The sequence below is a fragment of the Chrysemys picta genome, chromosome 8 (assembly GCF_011386835.1).
Source record: "Chrysemys picta bellii isolate R12L10 chromosome 8, ASM1138683v2, whole genome shotgun sequence".
Classification (NCBI taxonomy): domain Eukaryota; kingdom Metazoa; phylum Chordata; order Testudines; family Emydidae; genus Chrysemys; species Chrysemys picta.
The window spans coordinates 31,995,181-32,012,585 of record NC_088798.1 but is presented as its reverse complement, the minus strand read 5'-3'; the positions used below and the strand labels follow the sequence as shown (position 1 = coordinate 32,012,585).

The window sequence follows — 17,405 nt, the reverse complement described above, 5'->3', positions numbered from 1 at the left end:
CGCGCCGGCTGGCTGGAGAGCCAGGCTGATCCCCGCGCACTGGGGAGCTCAAAGCGTACCGCTCCCGGTGGCCTCTGGCTGTTGGTGTCACGGCCTCGAGGCGCTGATAGTGGAAGGGGGTGGGGCTGGGGGGGCTGCAGTTAATGGCTTTACTGAAACAAAGGTAGGCTATAAAATGCGAACTTTCGCTGCTGCCCGAAGGCTGCAATAGACAGCAATGCATATTTACTGCATGCTGGCTGATAACAGCTCCTGCTCACTGGCATTCCCCGTCCCATCAATCATGCTCACTCACACATAACAAGCCCAGACCCATCGCCACAGCTCTTAAAAAAAAAACATGACAGGGTTAGCCGAAGCATGCGCGGTAGCGGCGTTTGCAAGATATCAGGTGGAGTGGGGCATATCGCAGCTCCTAATGGAGCCTTCGCTAGCGAATGGCCAGGATTAAGGCGTATGTACATGTAGATACTTAATGCTGGGGTCCAGCATGTCCAGAGGGATAGCCAAGCTAGACCGACCCTGAGGTTAACTCCTTTCAGAAATCAGCGAAATCTGAAGAATGAAAAAAAATCAATAACTAAGAGTCTCTGAGGATGCAAGAAGATATATGTTTATGACCTGCCCAGATCCTTTAGGAATGCTGTGACAAGGCCCCTTAATCTTTTCTGATAATTACCCTTTATATCCTATTATGCTGCATCAACTGCTCAATGCAGGAAGCAGTCTCAGTTCAGAGGTAGATAAGGTGTATCCTGTGTTCTGCCACCTCGGTGAGATTGCAGCTGTGGTGAAAAAAGCAACCTCAGGGTGTGTGTACCCTAATGTCTCTCTTCCCCGTCTGCATAAATCCACCTTTGTGCTTTCATTAGCAGCATTCCCCCCACCCCACCCCAAGGATTTGTCTACAGTTGGAAATATCCCAAAAATAGCTATTCCAGAATAAGTCTCCATACAGGGCCATTAAATATACATTCTGGAATAGCTACTTTGATACCTTTCCAAGTGTGGTAACAACCTCACCCTTGCTGCTTCAAGCATACAGCAAAAAAATAAATAAATAAAAATAAATGGAGATATCCTATCTCCTAGAACTGGAAGGGACCTTGAAAGGTCATGGAGTCCAGCTCCCTACCTTCACTAGCAGGACCAAGTACTGATTTTGCCCCAGATCCCTAAGTAGCACCCTCAAGGATTGAACTCACAACCCTGGGTTTAGCAGGCCAATGCTCAAAACACTGAGCTATCCCTCCCCCCAAGAAGCCTGACCACGACATCACCATCTGAAAATAATCCCATGAATCTTGGGTGCCAGTTCAAAAGTGCCTTATTTTATTTTTTAAAAATTATGAATTTGCTCCAGTCTTAATCCCAGTCTTCTCTAGAACCTCCCCCCAATATTGCCAATCCCAAGCATTCAAAAACCATGGAGACAGGCCCCCAAAATATGAGGGTTTTTTTTTTAAATATAAACACATTTTGGGTTATTTGTTATCACGTTTGAGGCTTTAGGGTGCAACTATGATAGCTAGAAACATTTTTATTTTAAAATTAAAGGTGAAAGTCTCATGTAAGCAGGACCTGAGGCTTTAAGAAAAATACTAAAAATCTGGTGAAAAAAAAATCAAATTCCCTTTTCCATATTGTCAAGGCAGGTGCAAGAGCCTTCTCTGCAGTTCCTGCCACTAAAGGTACATCTACACTGGCTAGGTATGTTGATGTAGCTACATCGGCACAACCCTGTAGTGTAGATTAAGACCTGATCTGTACCTAAAACGTACATTGACCTAGCTACATCGCTCAGGGCTGTGAAAAATGTCATGCCCTGTGTGACACAGTTAGTCAACCTAACCCCAATCTACATGCAGCAAAGATAAAAATCCTGTCCATTGCTGTAGGAAGTGTCCACATGAAAGCACTATAGCAGTGTTAGCTGCAGCTGTGCCGCTGTAGTGCTTGTAGTACAGACGCCCCTAAGAAGTACCTTCCTGAACCTGTAAACCTCAGCCTCTCCATTTTATTTCAAACCCTATTTGAAGACTTTTCTCCTCTGTTTATAGCTTTTCTGTTCTTCCCCCTGCGCCTGTCTAAACTTAAAATTTAGATCGACATAACTATGTTGCTCAGTAGTGTGAAAAATTCACATGCCTTAGTGCCATGCTCTGACAACCTAACCTCCGATGTAATGCTTCAATCACTCTAGGTGCTGCAACTGGAGGTGGATTATCTAGAGTGATGGGGGCGGGGGGAATCTCTTCTGTTGCTGTAGGAAGCATCTACAGCGCCAGTGTAGTCTGAGTCTTATGGACAACTGTCTTAAATGTAGTCCAACAAAGCCACGTCTTAGTTACATAACCATCTGCTGTAATATAGGAAACAAAACACACTAATCACTGTTTTTGTACTGCTAGTATTGTGGCTGGTCGGTATGCAGGACACTATACAAGAAGTGTATGTTTTAAGTCTGTCTGATAGCCATTTATCTCCCAGCTCTCTCCCTGTCATTCCTTCTCTGTTCTCTCAGGCCCCCTCAACACTGGGAAAGTTTTTTTTAAATGTGCACTGGTGTACCTACATCTCTACAGCATAGCTAGGCCTTCAGTGCTTCTGGCATGACATGTGACCTCCAAATGGACATTTCCTATAGAACACTGCCTATATGTGGAATATATACACCTGTCCTCATTCTTTCATTAGTCATCAAATCCTTTTATTTGTTATGTTTGCTATGTAAATAATCATTACTAACAATCACTGTACCCAGGTGTAGTAACTGATTTTTCAAACACCGATGAGGCCATTTTAGGGGAGGGCAGGGAGAGAACATTTCGTTTTTGTGGGGAAGGTGTGAAGCTTCCAAAAACACTTTAAAAATTAAAGGCAACAATTTGAAAGCAAATTTCAATAGGTCCTCCATTTGTCTGAGTTGCCCTCCAATGCTTGTGATTTTTCAATCACTTAAAAAAATGCTGGTTTCCTCTCCAGTTTCTGTATGAAAGATCCACAGACAGGGAAAACTCACTGGATATATAGGAGGAAACAATGAAAGTGACTATGTACACAGTGTTGTCAAATACACAAAGTAACCAAACCGGAAAGGACTTTTGTCCCTCTCTAGTCTCACAAGGTATGTCTACACTGCAATTAAACACCCACAGCTGACCCGTGTCAGCTGACTCAGGCTTGTGGGGTTATAGAATTGGAGTATAGACATTTTCCAGACAATTTTACAGCTCCAGCCTGAGTCAGCTGACCGGGGCCAACAATGAGTGTTTAATTGCAGTGTAGACATATGCCGAGTTGAAAGAATCTTAGTGTTACAAGTAACACCTAGAGGGTCACAGAGTTTGTTCTGTTGGCAGAACTCACAGCACACAACATGGGTTCCTTGTAATTTTCCATTCCCCTTCAAGCTCTCTCTGTTACCACCTTCCCATCCCACTCTATTTCAGGGACTCCCTATAAACCTGACCCCATGCCAGGAGTTCTGCATTCTACCTCTTTCCTCTGACGCCAAGGAATCTGGGTGCTCATGTCTCCTTCCCCCAGGCCAGGGTCCCCTAGTCTTCCCCTGCCAGGCATTTTATGGGTTCGTCTATTCCCCACACAGGGTCCCTATGGTACATCATTCTTATTTATTCTCTCTCTCTCTGGGAGATAAGTCATTCAGAGTGTCACCAACTATTTTAAACTGCATTGGGAGGATTGTTTGGAAGGCTTTAGTGGCTGCCATCAGCCAGTTCTTTAAACTATAGGCAATTACGGAAGGTGATAACCAGATGCCAATGGTTCCATATCCCCAACCCCCTTTTGGTTTATCATCACGTTACACCCCAAACTGAAAAGTTCAGTGCAAGGCTATGCAAACTTGATCAACTGGCAGGTAAAAATATTTTCAGACAAATATAATTGCCTTCGAAGAAGCCCTTAAAATGGGGATGGGAGGGAAATGAATGGAATGCTTGGGAGAGGTGGTAAATGCAAGTTCTGAAACCTGCAATCCTCTCTTTATCCACAGAAGAAATACAGAGTGGTAGCAACCCTGAATACTGCCCCAGCAGTGTTTCAGTTCTGGCCTGGTCTCCACACCCATAGTGCCAGTTTAACTGAACAGGCAATTTTAAACTGATCTAATTAAATGGTGCAAAGCTCTATGGGGACACTACATTTGATTTAAATCTGGTTTATATTGATTTAGCGTGCATCAGGAAATTTACAGGCACATGCTATATCAATATAATCAGTCTGAAACTGATGTGTGTGCATCTACACCATGCATTTGCACCAGCTTAATTGCATACTTTTTTAATGGATTTTAGTTAAACTGGTGCAACTTGCATGTGTGGATAGTGTCTTAGGCACAGAGACCATATTTCCAATTATGAGATTAGGTTCAGTCTAAAAAAACAGAATCCCCACACCTTTCACTTGCAGAATGGTATGATCTATCCCTTTTAGATTTCCTCATGTTTATCTTGTCAGATTGCTGCCTGTTATCTCCTCTACCTGCCATACTTGATACTGTTTCCAATTTTTTTTTCTTCATTTACTAACAATTCTTGTTTTCCTGTAACTCAAGGCTAGTCTACAAACAGAATTTGCACTGATTTTTTATTTTAAAATAGATTTTGTTACAGTGGTGTAAATCTCTCTTGTGGACAATCTTAAATTGGTTTGAGTGCCTTGGATTGATCTATCTCAATTCAGCAACAATTAATCCCTTACCAAATTAACAAAAACAATTTACATGTGTCCGCAAAGTTTTAAATAATAAAGATTTAAAACTCTGTTGTTAGAGAAGGCCAGTTTCAGATCTCCCTGACTCCATGACCCACTCTACCAAAGATGTGCCAGTACAACAGACTTCTAATGCTTTTTACATCCATTCCCCCATTTCAGGTGTTACTTTTTTCTGTTCTTGTTTTGTACAACCTATCCTTACTCCCTTTTCACTTTGTATTTCAGGTAGAGTAAATGACTAGAATCACAACTTTTGAAACAGAGAAATAAGTACGAGACACCAAGACGTATTTGCACTACAAGAGATTTGGCTATTTTTGAAGGAACAGGATTATCAAATCTATTCTCCATCTTCCACGACCATATATGCAGGCAAGATAAGATATTGAATAGGCCTGGCATAGATTATAGAACAAGTACCTAAAATAAAACTTTTAAAGAGGAAAAAAAATGCCTCAAAGGTTTCGTGTTTCTTTCTTTAGCGGTCTTTCAGTTTGAGAAGGCTTAGGATTTATTATATATATATATATATATATAAAATTTTAAAAATGGAAAAGGAGCATGCATATGCAAGTTTCTGGATAGCAGTCATTGTGAGGAACTCTGCGTGTAGGCTTCTGCTTTTGTATTTTTAAACCTCAGTTAGATTAAGCGTGAAGTCTGGTTCCTCTCTGCATCTTTGATTAAGGCAATTGCTAATTTATGTGGAAAGTGTAGCCATATTGGTGCTTGTGGGGGCGGGAGGGGAAGTAGAAGGGCGAGAGAATGTAATACTTTTCACTGGTCTGGACCAACAAGTCAACTTTTAATATACAAACTGTTAGACTAAAAGGATTCTTGACTTCCTTTTGGCAATTTGTGCAAAAAGCACTATCTATAATGTGTAAGTTGGTGGACATGTTTGAATCATTAGTGGAGGTTTGCATTAGTACAGTACAGAGAGATTTATTAATGAATAGTGTCAAAAGTTGCATCAATGCAAGGCACTGTAATCAGAATCAGATAAGTATTGTATAAACAATATTTTTGCACATAATACTGATACCCACAGATGAAACCTTTGACCTGAAAGCTTAATTTACAATCCGTTTATGCATTATTTGCTGATCGGCGTACTGGATGTATACAGAAACAATCAGACTATTGGACAGAGTTTATTAGCATAAAAAACATTTAAGAAATACAACTTGAAATATACACACAAAAGTTACATTAAAGATCTCCATTCATTTATCAGCCCTCTTCCAACTTTACAGCACTGCATTCTCTCTCACACCTCACTTCAGTAATTCTGCACAAGAGATCATCCATTTATTCACGTGCTTTACCCTGGGGTCTACCTCTTATCAATTGCTACTAGTGGAAAAGTTCCCCTTCATCCCCATCTTGAGGTCTGTGTCTACAGCCGGCCTTAAAGAATGAGCATAAAAAAAAAATGGGTGTGGTATATTGGATTAATTTCTGCTTATAACCATGGCTTTATACTTGTGACCGAGAGGCCCATTGGTGGTTCACTACTCTGTGTCAGCATTATGTTTTTAAAAGGCACTCCACCCCACCCAGAATGTGGTTCTGCATGCTTGCATGTGTCTTCAAGGTAAATTGAGAGTCATTGGAAAAGCATTTACATAAAAGGCAAACAAAGCCATCAACCTAACATGGGAAGGAACCAACATTAAGTCTTGGCCAGACCACATGATGTTTCTTCCCAGCAGGAGAAAAGGAACTTCATCTGAATATGCATTTCAAAGGTTTACTAGTCTATAAAGAGGTGATCTGTAACTTAAATGATACACAATTGAATTCACTGATTGTATACAACAGTACTGTATTATAAAAGCATATCAAGTAAGGTCTTTTCTGACAGCCTGTGACACACTGGTGATGATGTCATTGTGAAATGTATGTATTTACACAATGTGAGGAATTATGGATACTCCATGATGTTATGCTTTAAAGTCTGTGACTAAACACAGGGAGAAAATGATTTTCTCCCGGACAGGAGGGAAGGTAACTATCTACATTTCTCTAGTGCATAGGCGTGCGCAGGGTGTGTGCCAGGTGTTCCTGGGCACACCCTAATGCAGGGCAGGCACAGCTGGGGGGGGAGGGGGGGGGGCTACGTGCTCCCGCAGGGCAGCGTGTATGGCGCCACACTGAGCCAGACGCTGCTAGGAGCCTCCCTCATGGTTTGGGGGGGGGGGTTGAAAGTGGCGGGGGGGCAGTCAGAGGACAGGGAGCAGGGTGGGTTGGGCCAGGGGGGTGAGGCACTCTCACCTCGGGGGCAGCTCCCCCGTCCCCAGCGTCCCTGCGTGCAGGGGAGAGTCTCGGCAGAGGCAGGGCAACTCTGTAGGCTGCCTCCCTCCCCCCTCCCAGCGCTGACCTGGTTCCCAGCCCATTGGCCAGGAACCCCGGCCAATGGGAGCTGTGGGGGGGGCGGTGCCAGAGCTGTCTGACCGTGCCTCCCCTGCAGGGAGGGGGAGGGAGCTGCAGGCAGAGAGAGCCTCAGGATATTCTTCAGGGGGACAAGGAGTCCAGGGCAGCCTGGGGGGTTAGCAGGGGGTCTGGCGCTGGCAGCAGCAAGTGACCTGGCCCCAGCCCGCTCTGCTCCACCCCACCGGCTCCCAGCGTTGTTCAGTGGTGGGGGTTTGGGGGAAGGGGTGGAGCATGCTGGGGCCGGGTTGCTCGCTGGTGCCAGGCTCCCCACTAAGCCCCAGGCTGCCCTGGACCCTGTGTCCCCCTGAAGCACAAGGCCCCCCAAAGCACAGCGCCCAGGGCATTTGCCCCGATCCGTCCTATGGTTGGGACAGCTCTGCTTGGGCACCACCAAAAATCATACAAACCTACCACCCCTGATTGGATAGGGGGTGGGATTATGGGGTGGTGGTTAGGGGCGGGAGTCTCTGGAGGGGGTGGTCAGGGAGCAGGGGGGTTGGATGGGGCATGGGAGTCCCGGGGTCTGTCAGGAGGCAGGGGGTGGATAGGGGTCAGGGGACAGGGAGCAAGGAGGGTCGTTGGAGGCGGTGGTCAGGGGACAAAGAGCTGGGGGGGGGGGGTTGGATGAGTCGGGAGTTCTGGGGGCCCTGTCAGGAGGCAGGGGTGTGGAGAGGGGTTGGGGGAGGCAGGGAGCGGGGGGGGGTTGTATGGGTCGGGAGTTCTGGGGGTCCTGTCAGAGGCTGGGGAGCAGTTGGATAGGCATGGGAGTTCCGGGGGTCTGTCTGGGGTTGGGGGTGTGGATAAGGGTCAGGACAGTCAGGGGACAGGTAGAATCCTAGGGGGGCAGTCAGGGGATGAGGAGCAGGGAGGCTTAGGTAGGGGGTGGGGTCCTGGGGGGCAGTTAGGGGCAGAGGTCCCAGGAGGGGGTAGTCAGGGGACAAGGAGCAGGAGGGGTTGGGAGTTCGGGGGGGGGGGGAAGTCAGGGGGCGGGAAGTAGGAAGGAGTGGATGGGGGCAGGGTGGGGGCGGAGCTAGGGCATGGCAGGGGCTAGAGTGGGGCTCCCTGGGTGCACACCCTAATGAAATGGGCTGCGCAAGTCTATGCTCTAGTGTAAGTTAAGCAATGTGGAATAAAACCAATGGGAGCCCTATTTACATACAAATCAGCAGAGGGAGGGGAAGTCCACAAGAAGGGAAGAACAGCAGGAAGCCTTCCAGGCTTTTGAAACAGACAATGAATTTTGGGTGATATAAGGGGGGGCAAAAAGACGTTTGAGTTATCACTTGAGGGATTCAAGGGGCTGGAGCTCTTGAAATCACAGGACACTGGGTCCTTCAACCAAGGGGGTAGAAGTTTCTGGGAATTAAGTTTATATAAGAAACCTACTTAGGCAAAGACTGTAACTTGCTGAAATTAAGTTTTAGTCTTAGAAGCATATTTTTACTTTTATTTGCTTGTAACTCTTTCCTTATTCCTTATACTTGATATCGCTTAAATCTATGACGTTTTGTTTAATAAACTTGTTTCACTTTTACTATAAACCAATTCAGTTGTGTGATTGAAATAAGACCGCTTGTCAAACACCAGTTAAATTAATAAGCTGCAGCATATTGACTAACAACTTCTGTGAGCAGTCCAGGAGAGGGCTGGACACTACAGACAGACAGTTTTGGGGAAATTTGGGACTGGGAGGATGTTGGGGTCACTCTGCAAAAAGTAACTGCGTGGTGAAGCCAGGGAGGGACCTCAATGCTTGGAATACTGGCGGTTGGCATCAGGGCTGTTAGCCACAGCAATATAGCACTGAAGGCACCCAGAGTTACAGGACAGGCAGTGAAAACCCCTTGCCGGTCTGCTGTGAACCCCAAAATGTCACAATACTATATAACTTTCCTATGACTGCAGAGATCATCTTGCAGCAAGCTAGGTTCTTAAAACAACACTGACTCAGCACTGCTTCTAGTAAATGTGAAATCTGGCCTAGCACCATTCGGGTTTTACAACACTAGAGGAAGTTCTAAGCCAAGGTTCCTGTAGAAAACAAAAACCACCTTTTATGGAGAAACCCATTGAGAGTACGTCTTTAGTTCAGAATTAACCCAGGCTCTTGCTTGAGATTTAGCCCAAACTCTCCCCCTTCCTGCCACACAGAAAAACCTCTGAAGCTGGATTTGGAGGTGCTTTAAGCCTGGGCTAATTTACGTGGCTGTCGGGGAGGGTCAGAGCTCAAACTCCACTTTAGCTAGGACTGGAACATGCCCTCGTTGAAGTGGGGACACAGGCAAAGTCACTCAAATGCTGAAATTCTTCCAGTGTCTTCCCACAATTAGTTGTGGAAGCCCCAGCACAAAGAACAACAGGATACGCCCCATGGATATGCAGAAAACAGGGATCCAGTAACATGGGTAGGGCTTTGCTGTGAGAATGCTCCCACCTGGGCTAAGCTAACTTGGGTGCCAAGCATCCAGTTAACTGTGCAGTGAAGGTATACCCTTAATGGCGATCTGAAAAAAACAAAAATCAGACTTTGTGTTCTTTTTGTTTGTTTCTTTATGGTGCCTAAAGAAGGCCTAAGGTTTTAACTTTACTTTCTTTATATCGGAAGTCTAGGTCTCACTAGTCTTGAGAAGATAACATGAAGACAGCAAAACCTGAGCAATTGAGATGAAAACAGTTTTTTTTTTTTTCAGATTGTTTCAAACTCTTGTTTATTGGGGTTTTGTTTACCCTTTTTAATTCAAATGTCAGGAAAAAAAACAGGTGGAAGAGAAGCTCTTTGTTAGTATGAAACACCTCCTCCTCCTCAACTAAGGGCTGAGAAAGCTCCCACTTCACTTCTCTGGTCCTCCAAAAAGTCTCCCAACAAAACAAGAAATGACCAGACCTGATATTTCTAATATGGAAAAAACAAAACAAAACAGCCTTACACTTTTCAAGCAGTAAAAGAGGTCACAGGCTCAACTGTCTCACTCTTCCGTAGGTCACCTTTAATACAAAATGCTGGACTACGCAGAACCATGTGCTCTGCTCACCTTTCCTATTGCTAGTTGCCCTACTGCATTCAGCCTGCTAATTTCCTCATTCCCCTCTCTAATATTGCTTCCAAAAAGAGCATTTTGGTCAAGACAGGGGTGGCAAATTTTTGCCATCCTCGTCTAGTGTGAAAGTGCTTTGTACCACAGTTATTCCTTAAAAGTGGAGTAGCACAAATTGTCCCCTTACATGGAATATCACTTTGGTGGCTAAGAGGGGAGCACAAGCAGAAAGAGAAAGTTGTAGACAGTAACAGCGTTAAAGAATGTATCAGCACAATATTTTCATAGCTTCATTCACACAGATAAGACGAAAAGGACAGAAATGAAACTATTTCTCTTTGTACAAGTGGCAACAAGCAGGTGCTTGATGCAGTGATACCACTTGAATACCACTGCTTTTCTTTCTTAAAGATGAATGAAATAGATACTTTGCTTGCTAGATCCCAAAAGACAAATCTACTCCCACAGAAGGAATATATTTTTAGGCCCCAGGGCATTTCTGGAGGTGCTAAATCAGGGTCCTATAAAACAGGCTTCTCTGTTTCAGGAAGGAGACGGGAAACCAGTTTGCAAGACTGGAAGAATACAAAGAATACAGAGATATTGCAAAAGAGCTTTGATTTCTTTCACGAAAGAAAGTTTCAGCAATAGACTGTTAAAATTAACTATGTGGAAATGAGTGCGACTTATTGACTGTGTTACAAAGTGCCAACCTGACTTGTGACGCACTTTGCTTTTGAATAGGTCAAAAAACAACAAGATGATTCTCAGCTAGTTGAAAGTTGAGAATGCTGGCTTTGTTCTTTAGTAAATTTGTATGGAGTCTCTGAAAAAGTTTTGTTTGGCAATCAGTGCCTATTCTTGCTAAGTGGAGAAGAGAAAACTGCACCCATTTTACTCAGCCCAAGAGATTCTGAGCCAAATCTATCCCTGGTGTAATTATGATCGAGTCAAAGGAGTTGCACCGTTGAAAAACGGGACACAAAATGTTCTCAAGGTAGAAGTTGGTCCAATAATAGGTGTTACCTCACTCACCCATCTTTCTCAAGGTAAGAAGCACTTGTCACCATGAATAAACTGTGATATATTTATTTAAAACAACTAATTACAATTGGCTTTTCTGAGCCTAGTGCTGGAGGTCGCTATGATGCTAGAAAATGTCAGTCCAGTGTTTAAACATGATTTAAAGGCCCACTCCTGCAAACACTCACTAAAAACATGAGCCTGTGGAAGCCAACCAGTATGGCCAATAGTAAATTTTTGCAGATTCCCTAAGACTATGATGCCAAAGACTTTTACAGGGAAGCAGACCCATGAGACTACATGTGTGAAAAATCACGTATCTCCAAACGTTTTTGCAGGATTGGGTCCAATTTTCAGTCTGCTTTGCCAAAGAAACACTTTCACATAGTTTAAAATTTATAAAAAAGAGTTTACAAGTCTTAATAGAAACCAAGACTTTTTTGGGGGGGGGGTTGTGTTTTTGTATTTTCTAAACACTTCAGTGGGGGAAAAAATTGTTTTGATGCAAGCCTCCCCCTGCAATCTTTGGCATTGTGGTATATAGCAGAATCAGGGAAATGGAACTGAATAGAAACAAAAACATAACTGAGTAGTCTAGTTTCACAGCTGAAAGAAATACAAACATAAACAGCCTAAGATGCGAAAAGCTCATTTAAAAAAAAATATTACTACTCAAGTACATTATTAGTAATGCTACAAATTGTAAAACTACGTGAAAACAAGAAGCAACTGCAAGAAGACAAGGAACTTAAAAATCATTTGTAATTGTCTTATATCTCTTTAACGGGCAGAAGAAAACCTTATATTCTTTGTATTTTACAAAATAAGCGTTTTGATTTAATAATCAGGTGTTCCCTTTTGTTAGTATGTATCTTGGAAACTGGTTTAGAGTTTATTTCTCTGAGCTCCCACACTGCTTCCACCACAAAGTATGCCACATTTCAGCAAGATGTCTGTCTCCAGCACTAGGCTCTAATTAAGAACTTTAATCCTCAAAACATTGTCTAATCCTTAGAGATTAGCCAGGGTCCCTTGGATTAAGACTAACCAATTCTACTGTGGGTGAGAGAGGTACAGCAACAGGAAGAGGGACCATTTGCAGCCACTGGGATGAGGCACTGACTCAGGATTCTTGGTCATCCACCCACCCACTGCCAGACTGCAAGAAGAGGAAATGACACAGCAACAGATGGGATCAGGAAAGGGGGAAGAACCAGTGTCACACAGGGCCTGATCCAAAGCCCTCTGAAGTCAACTCCCACTAAATTCAGAGTAGGCTTTGAATCAGCACCATAATACAGAGCAGGGAACCAATGAAAAGGCTTTGAGGAATGGGGGTAGAAAGAGAACTTCAGTTGAGAATTTTCAGGTCACACTATTGGATTAAAGCAACACCTATCACATTTATTCATGATTACAAGTGCTTCTGACCACAGAACATATGTCTAGTTTCAGAGCCAGTGCTGGCCCAGCGGGGGCCCTAAACAGGAATTTCCCCCCCCGCACACCCACACCCACACCACATACTAATAGGGGGCTTGCTGCTTGGGGCCCTAAGCAATTGCTTAGTCTACTTATGCCTAGTGCCAGCTCTGGCTAGTTTTCTCGGACTGCTGCCATGCATTCCATTTCTTAAATCTCCTGCATTTGGAAACACTTCCCACAATACCATTAGTTTTTTGTGACTCACCAGAAATGGAATTAGGAAAGATGCCCAGAAAGAAGATGTATAATTGGCATATCTCCTGGTTGTTACCTACTTCTAGAGGAAAGAAAAACACTTTTCTGAAGTCATAGGAAAGTGAGCTGGATGTGCTCTCAGTAAAGCTGGTGCCTCCAGCAAAGCTGCATGTGTCACAAAGAAGTAAAATGTTTAGCAAGGCTAAACAATGGAATACCATGGAGGAAACAGATTTTGCATGTTCCAATGAGTTATAGTAGTGCTATGTTTGATATTTATTTATTTTTGTGCGTGTCTGACTGCTTTAACTTACCCAGCTCTTAACATTGTCATTACAAGAACAGGCTTGTTCCTATCAATATTACCTTCATGTGGTAGAAGCATGCAAAGTTTCCCTATGTTATTATTAGTGTTGTTGCTTTACTACACCTCCTCTGGGTTTGTAAACATTACACAGACAGTTGTCCCACTTCTAAATGGATTTTAGAACTCCCATCATATACACAGCATCATGTTCTGGAGATTATGAATTTGTTTTATACTGTGCCATCCTCCATCCCACTTTGTATAGTCAATGTAATCTTTGTCTCCTTATCAAAGCAATCTTGACAGCAGAGAAGAGTATCTGTTTAGACATTCCTTGTTTGTTACATGCCATGTGGAAAATGGCTATGCACAATATGTCCAAGATCTAGGACAAATACTGTATTATTTTAATATTAACACTTTAATTTGCTGTACAGTGAACTCTGCTGAAGAATTGATAGACATCACAAAGGCACATAAAATATCATCAAAATAACTTACTCTCAGGCCAAGACCTTGTAAGTCAAGTTTAATCAGACAATACAAGGTTTACAGCCAAGTTCTAAATCCCTGAGAATGGATTTAATTCACAGCACCTCACTGCTGGCCTCACAGTGAAGCTTGGTGTACTGATCCAAGATCAATGGTGAATAAATAATGTAACATGAATTGATGTTCACTGTTGAAGCCTTTAATTTAGTCATGAAAAAAATGAATGTAGACCCACTGGAAAAGCAGAAACACAGTTAACAGATTTGAAACTAGGGCACCTTTAGCTTGTGAAATAAAGAGGGCTAAAATGTATTTGATAGGTTACACTGGGGGACCAGGACCTCGGTAGCACCCCATCAGATTTTACTTTTTAGAAGCGCAACGTCCCCTGTCCACTTAGCAGTTGCTTACCGTGCCTTCAGAGATAATTTCTTTTCTATCTTTAATGCTACCAGAGCTGATGGTCATAACCCTGTTTCTATGGCACAGAAATTAAGCCTTCCCTAAATATATTTTAAGAGAGAGAGACCACCACCATTGACAACCATGATCAGCAACATGTACCACAAACCCGTGCTGAAGATAATTTAGCTGCTGCGATAAACAGGAAAAAAACATTTTCAGCACCATTATAAAAAGCATTCCTGAGACTTGGTTTTATCAAGCGATAGGTCAATCACCTAGAGACTGAAGTGTCAATTACTGGCTCTGTCATAGGCTTACTGTGTTAGTCTCTAAGGTGCCACAAGTCCTCCTGTTCTTCTTTTTGTGTGACCTTAGACTTCAGTTCACACATCAGTAGGACAGGGATAATAAAACTTCTTTAACTTGGAGTGGGGTTTCAAGGATTAATAGAAAATGCTCTGAGATTCCCATACAACAGACACTAGAGAAGTGTTATTGTACTGCCATTTACAGCAAGGATACCTAAAAAGCAGGGGAATAAAGATGGTTCATTGACCAAAAGTCTGTGCTGATGTAGGAAGTGTTATAATAAATGTACATAGCAAACATTACATAGGTTAAGGCCCTTTATCTGTGCCTAGTGCAACATCAAGAAAATATTTGATACCATACAAAAACCACAAATAAGTGGTTGCACGCTGATTTCATAATGCAATATGGTGAAAGAGAGGGTCCAGAAAGAGACTGATTTTTTAGCTGGAGTAAACTTACATACCCAAGGCTTGCTCCAATATCATACTCTGGCATGCAATGCTCCATACATGTGTGCACACACACGCACTCACAGAGTAAAAATATTAAACAGAGATTTTAAAAAGGAAAATATCTCTGGATGAACTATAATATTCTTCCTGTCAACTGCAAAACTAGTTACCCTTTCGGTTTCTACTAGCCAGTATTCCAAGTGTTTATGGATGCCCCTGTTGCCACGGGAAGGCAGAGCTAGTTTTATGAGTGTGGGTATTTATAACTATTAATCTAGGGATACTATTCCTGCCTGCTTCAGTTCACTTTGCTAGTTCTGGATGAATTCTAAGCTCTCCTTATCTAAAAGGGTTTCCCAGCCAACATAAATATGGACTTTTGCAATTATCTTAAAACACCAGGGTGGCAAGAGATGTTCAGTTTTCCTGCAGTGGTATTGATCTGGCAACCGGACATGGGCTCTGTCCTTAAGTCCCGGGCCAGCCTCTGGGGCTGCCCTGTCAGTCAGAGTAGATATAATCCCTCACTGGGAGACATCGACATCATTTTTATTCTTAGCATTTCCTGTAACCGGCTGTTTGTTGCATAAGGAAGAGCCACTGGGCTGGGTTTCACCTTAGCGGAGCTACAGCGGCCGGGTAAGACCAATGCACGTGCAGACGCAGCGGGAGGGACGAAGCAGGGAAAGAGGAAGGCGAGGGGCAGCGCTGCTGTCCGGGAACCGGGACGCTCCCCCAGGCAGCCGGATTCTCCTCCTAACCCCAAGAAGCTCCACAGCGGGGGGTCCCTGCTAGCACCGCTCCCCCCCACCAGGCTGCAGCAGCCTCCCTGCCTGGAGACCTCCACTGCCCGCACCACCCCGGCTGCACCTCCCTGCCCCCCGGGGCTGCAGTAACAAACCTGGGCGGAGGACGCGGCAGGCAGGTGGGCGCAGCCGCACGGCGAATCACTCCGGCGGGGCGGCCATGGGGGTGGGGGCTCCCGGCCGCTAGCAGCGCCCTGCAGCCCGCGCCGCGCAGCCACACGCCACGCAGCGGCACATGGCTCCGCTCGGAGACGCGCTGAGCAGCTCCGGCCCGGCAGCGGGGGCACCAGCCAAGCGCGGCCGAGGACACAGCCAATGGCCCCCGCGGCAGCGCCCATGTGATCGCCAGTCCCCGCCCCGCTGCGCGGCACCCCTGCGCTGCCAGGGCTCAGGTGCTCCGGGGCCGCTCGCTGCAGGTGCGTGCGACTCTCCCTCGCTGCCGGGGTGCTCGGGGCCCCGCTGCAGGACCCGGGGCGCCCCGCACGGGGGTGTAGGGAAGAGAGAGCAATAGATTGCCCCCCCGGGTGTTTTCTGCCTGCTTCTAGATCCGCTGCTTGCAGGATCGCCACAGCTGCTGCTGCTCCAGCCTCACCGCGCTCCGAGAGCCCGGCCCAAGTTCCAGGGTCCCCTTCCGAGCCCAGCTTCCCCACGGTGCGGGGCACTGGGACCTTGGGCAAGTTACCTAATGCCGCTGTGTCTCGTTGGCTGTCTCTGACAGAGGGAGAACAGCGACAAAGGGACTGTGAGGGGCACCGTTGAGCACCCCAAAAGGAAGAGCAAAGTCTTAGGGGTCAACAACTCCATGGTCACTGTGCTAAACACCTTGGCCACGTGGGGCTGCCTGGCAATGCCGAGGATGGATTTCAGATCCTCTGTTCCAAAACCACAGGCACAGCTTTCACTACAGGCGAATGTTTTTTAGCCATATGGGGCATAGGACACACAGCTAAGCACTTTGGACTCTACACAGGCAGTGGAATATGTGCACCCTCCTCTCCCCCTCCCCGCCCCCACATACAATTCATTATAGTTTTATTATAAGAACATGGCAAGAATCTCAGTGCTCTGAGAACTCTGTCCCAAGTCCTGCAGGTTATTAACTCTGGGCACATGAATAGTCCCATTGAAAACAGTATCATTGACTCACATGCCTAAAATTAAATATGTTCATAAATGTTTGCAGGATGGAGGCCTATAATTCTTATTAGCTCTTTTAATGTTCTTTCTATAAGTCAATCATATCTTTACCTTTAACACATTTAGAACTTTAAGGTTCCTTCCTTATAAAGAGGCAGCTGAAGGCAATTTAAACTCCCTATTCAGATTGTGGCGAGACAAGGTGGGTTAGGTAATAGTGGATCAGTTTCCATTGTGGGAGTGAGACATGCATTTGAACTTCATGGAGCTCTTCCTCAGGTCTGGGAAAGATACTCAGGGCTTCTCTACAGCACACAGCTATTAGTGACAAAGCTGTGTCGACACAGCCTTGTCGCTAAAAGTCAGTGTCTGTAAAAGCTCTTTTTTGGTACTTTGTTGGCACTTTTGCCGACAAAGTACTTCCAGCCCCGCAAGCAGCTTTAGCTTTGTCGGCAGAAGTGCCGCGTTCACACTGCCACTTGCGTGGGCAAAACTTTTGTCTTGGCGGGGGAGGGGGGGAACGGAACTTTTTTAAGTACCTGTGCAAGACAAAAGTTTTGTCAACAACTTTTCAGTGTAG

At 44.9% G+C, this 17,405-nt stretch overlaps 1 protein-coding gene across 5 annotated transcripts in view; it reads right to left on the bottom strand.

The window, feature by feature from the left end:
* The window catches only part of LRRC8D (leucine rich repeat containing 8 VRAC subunit D), an 86,013-nt gene extending 70,057 nt beyond the window's left edge, over positions 1-15,956 (bottom strand). For 2 of the 5 annotated variants that reach the window (XM_065554214.1, XM_065554213.1), the window contains exon 1: positions 296-334. The gene's annotated coding sequence lies outside the window, so the exon portion shown is untranslated. Of the gene's footprint in view, positions 1-59; positions 340-15,783 lie in introns of those variants that run through there. The other 3 variants (XM_005298115.5, XM_005298117.4, XM_042840544.2) reach the window with 3 other exon arrangements.
* Positions 15,957-17,405: the final 1,449 nt, after the last annotated feature.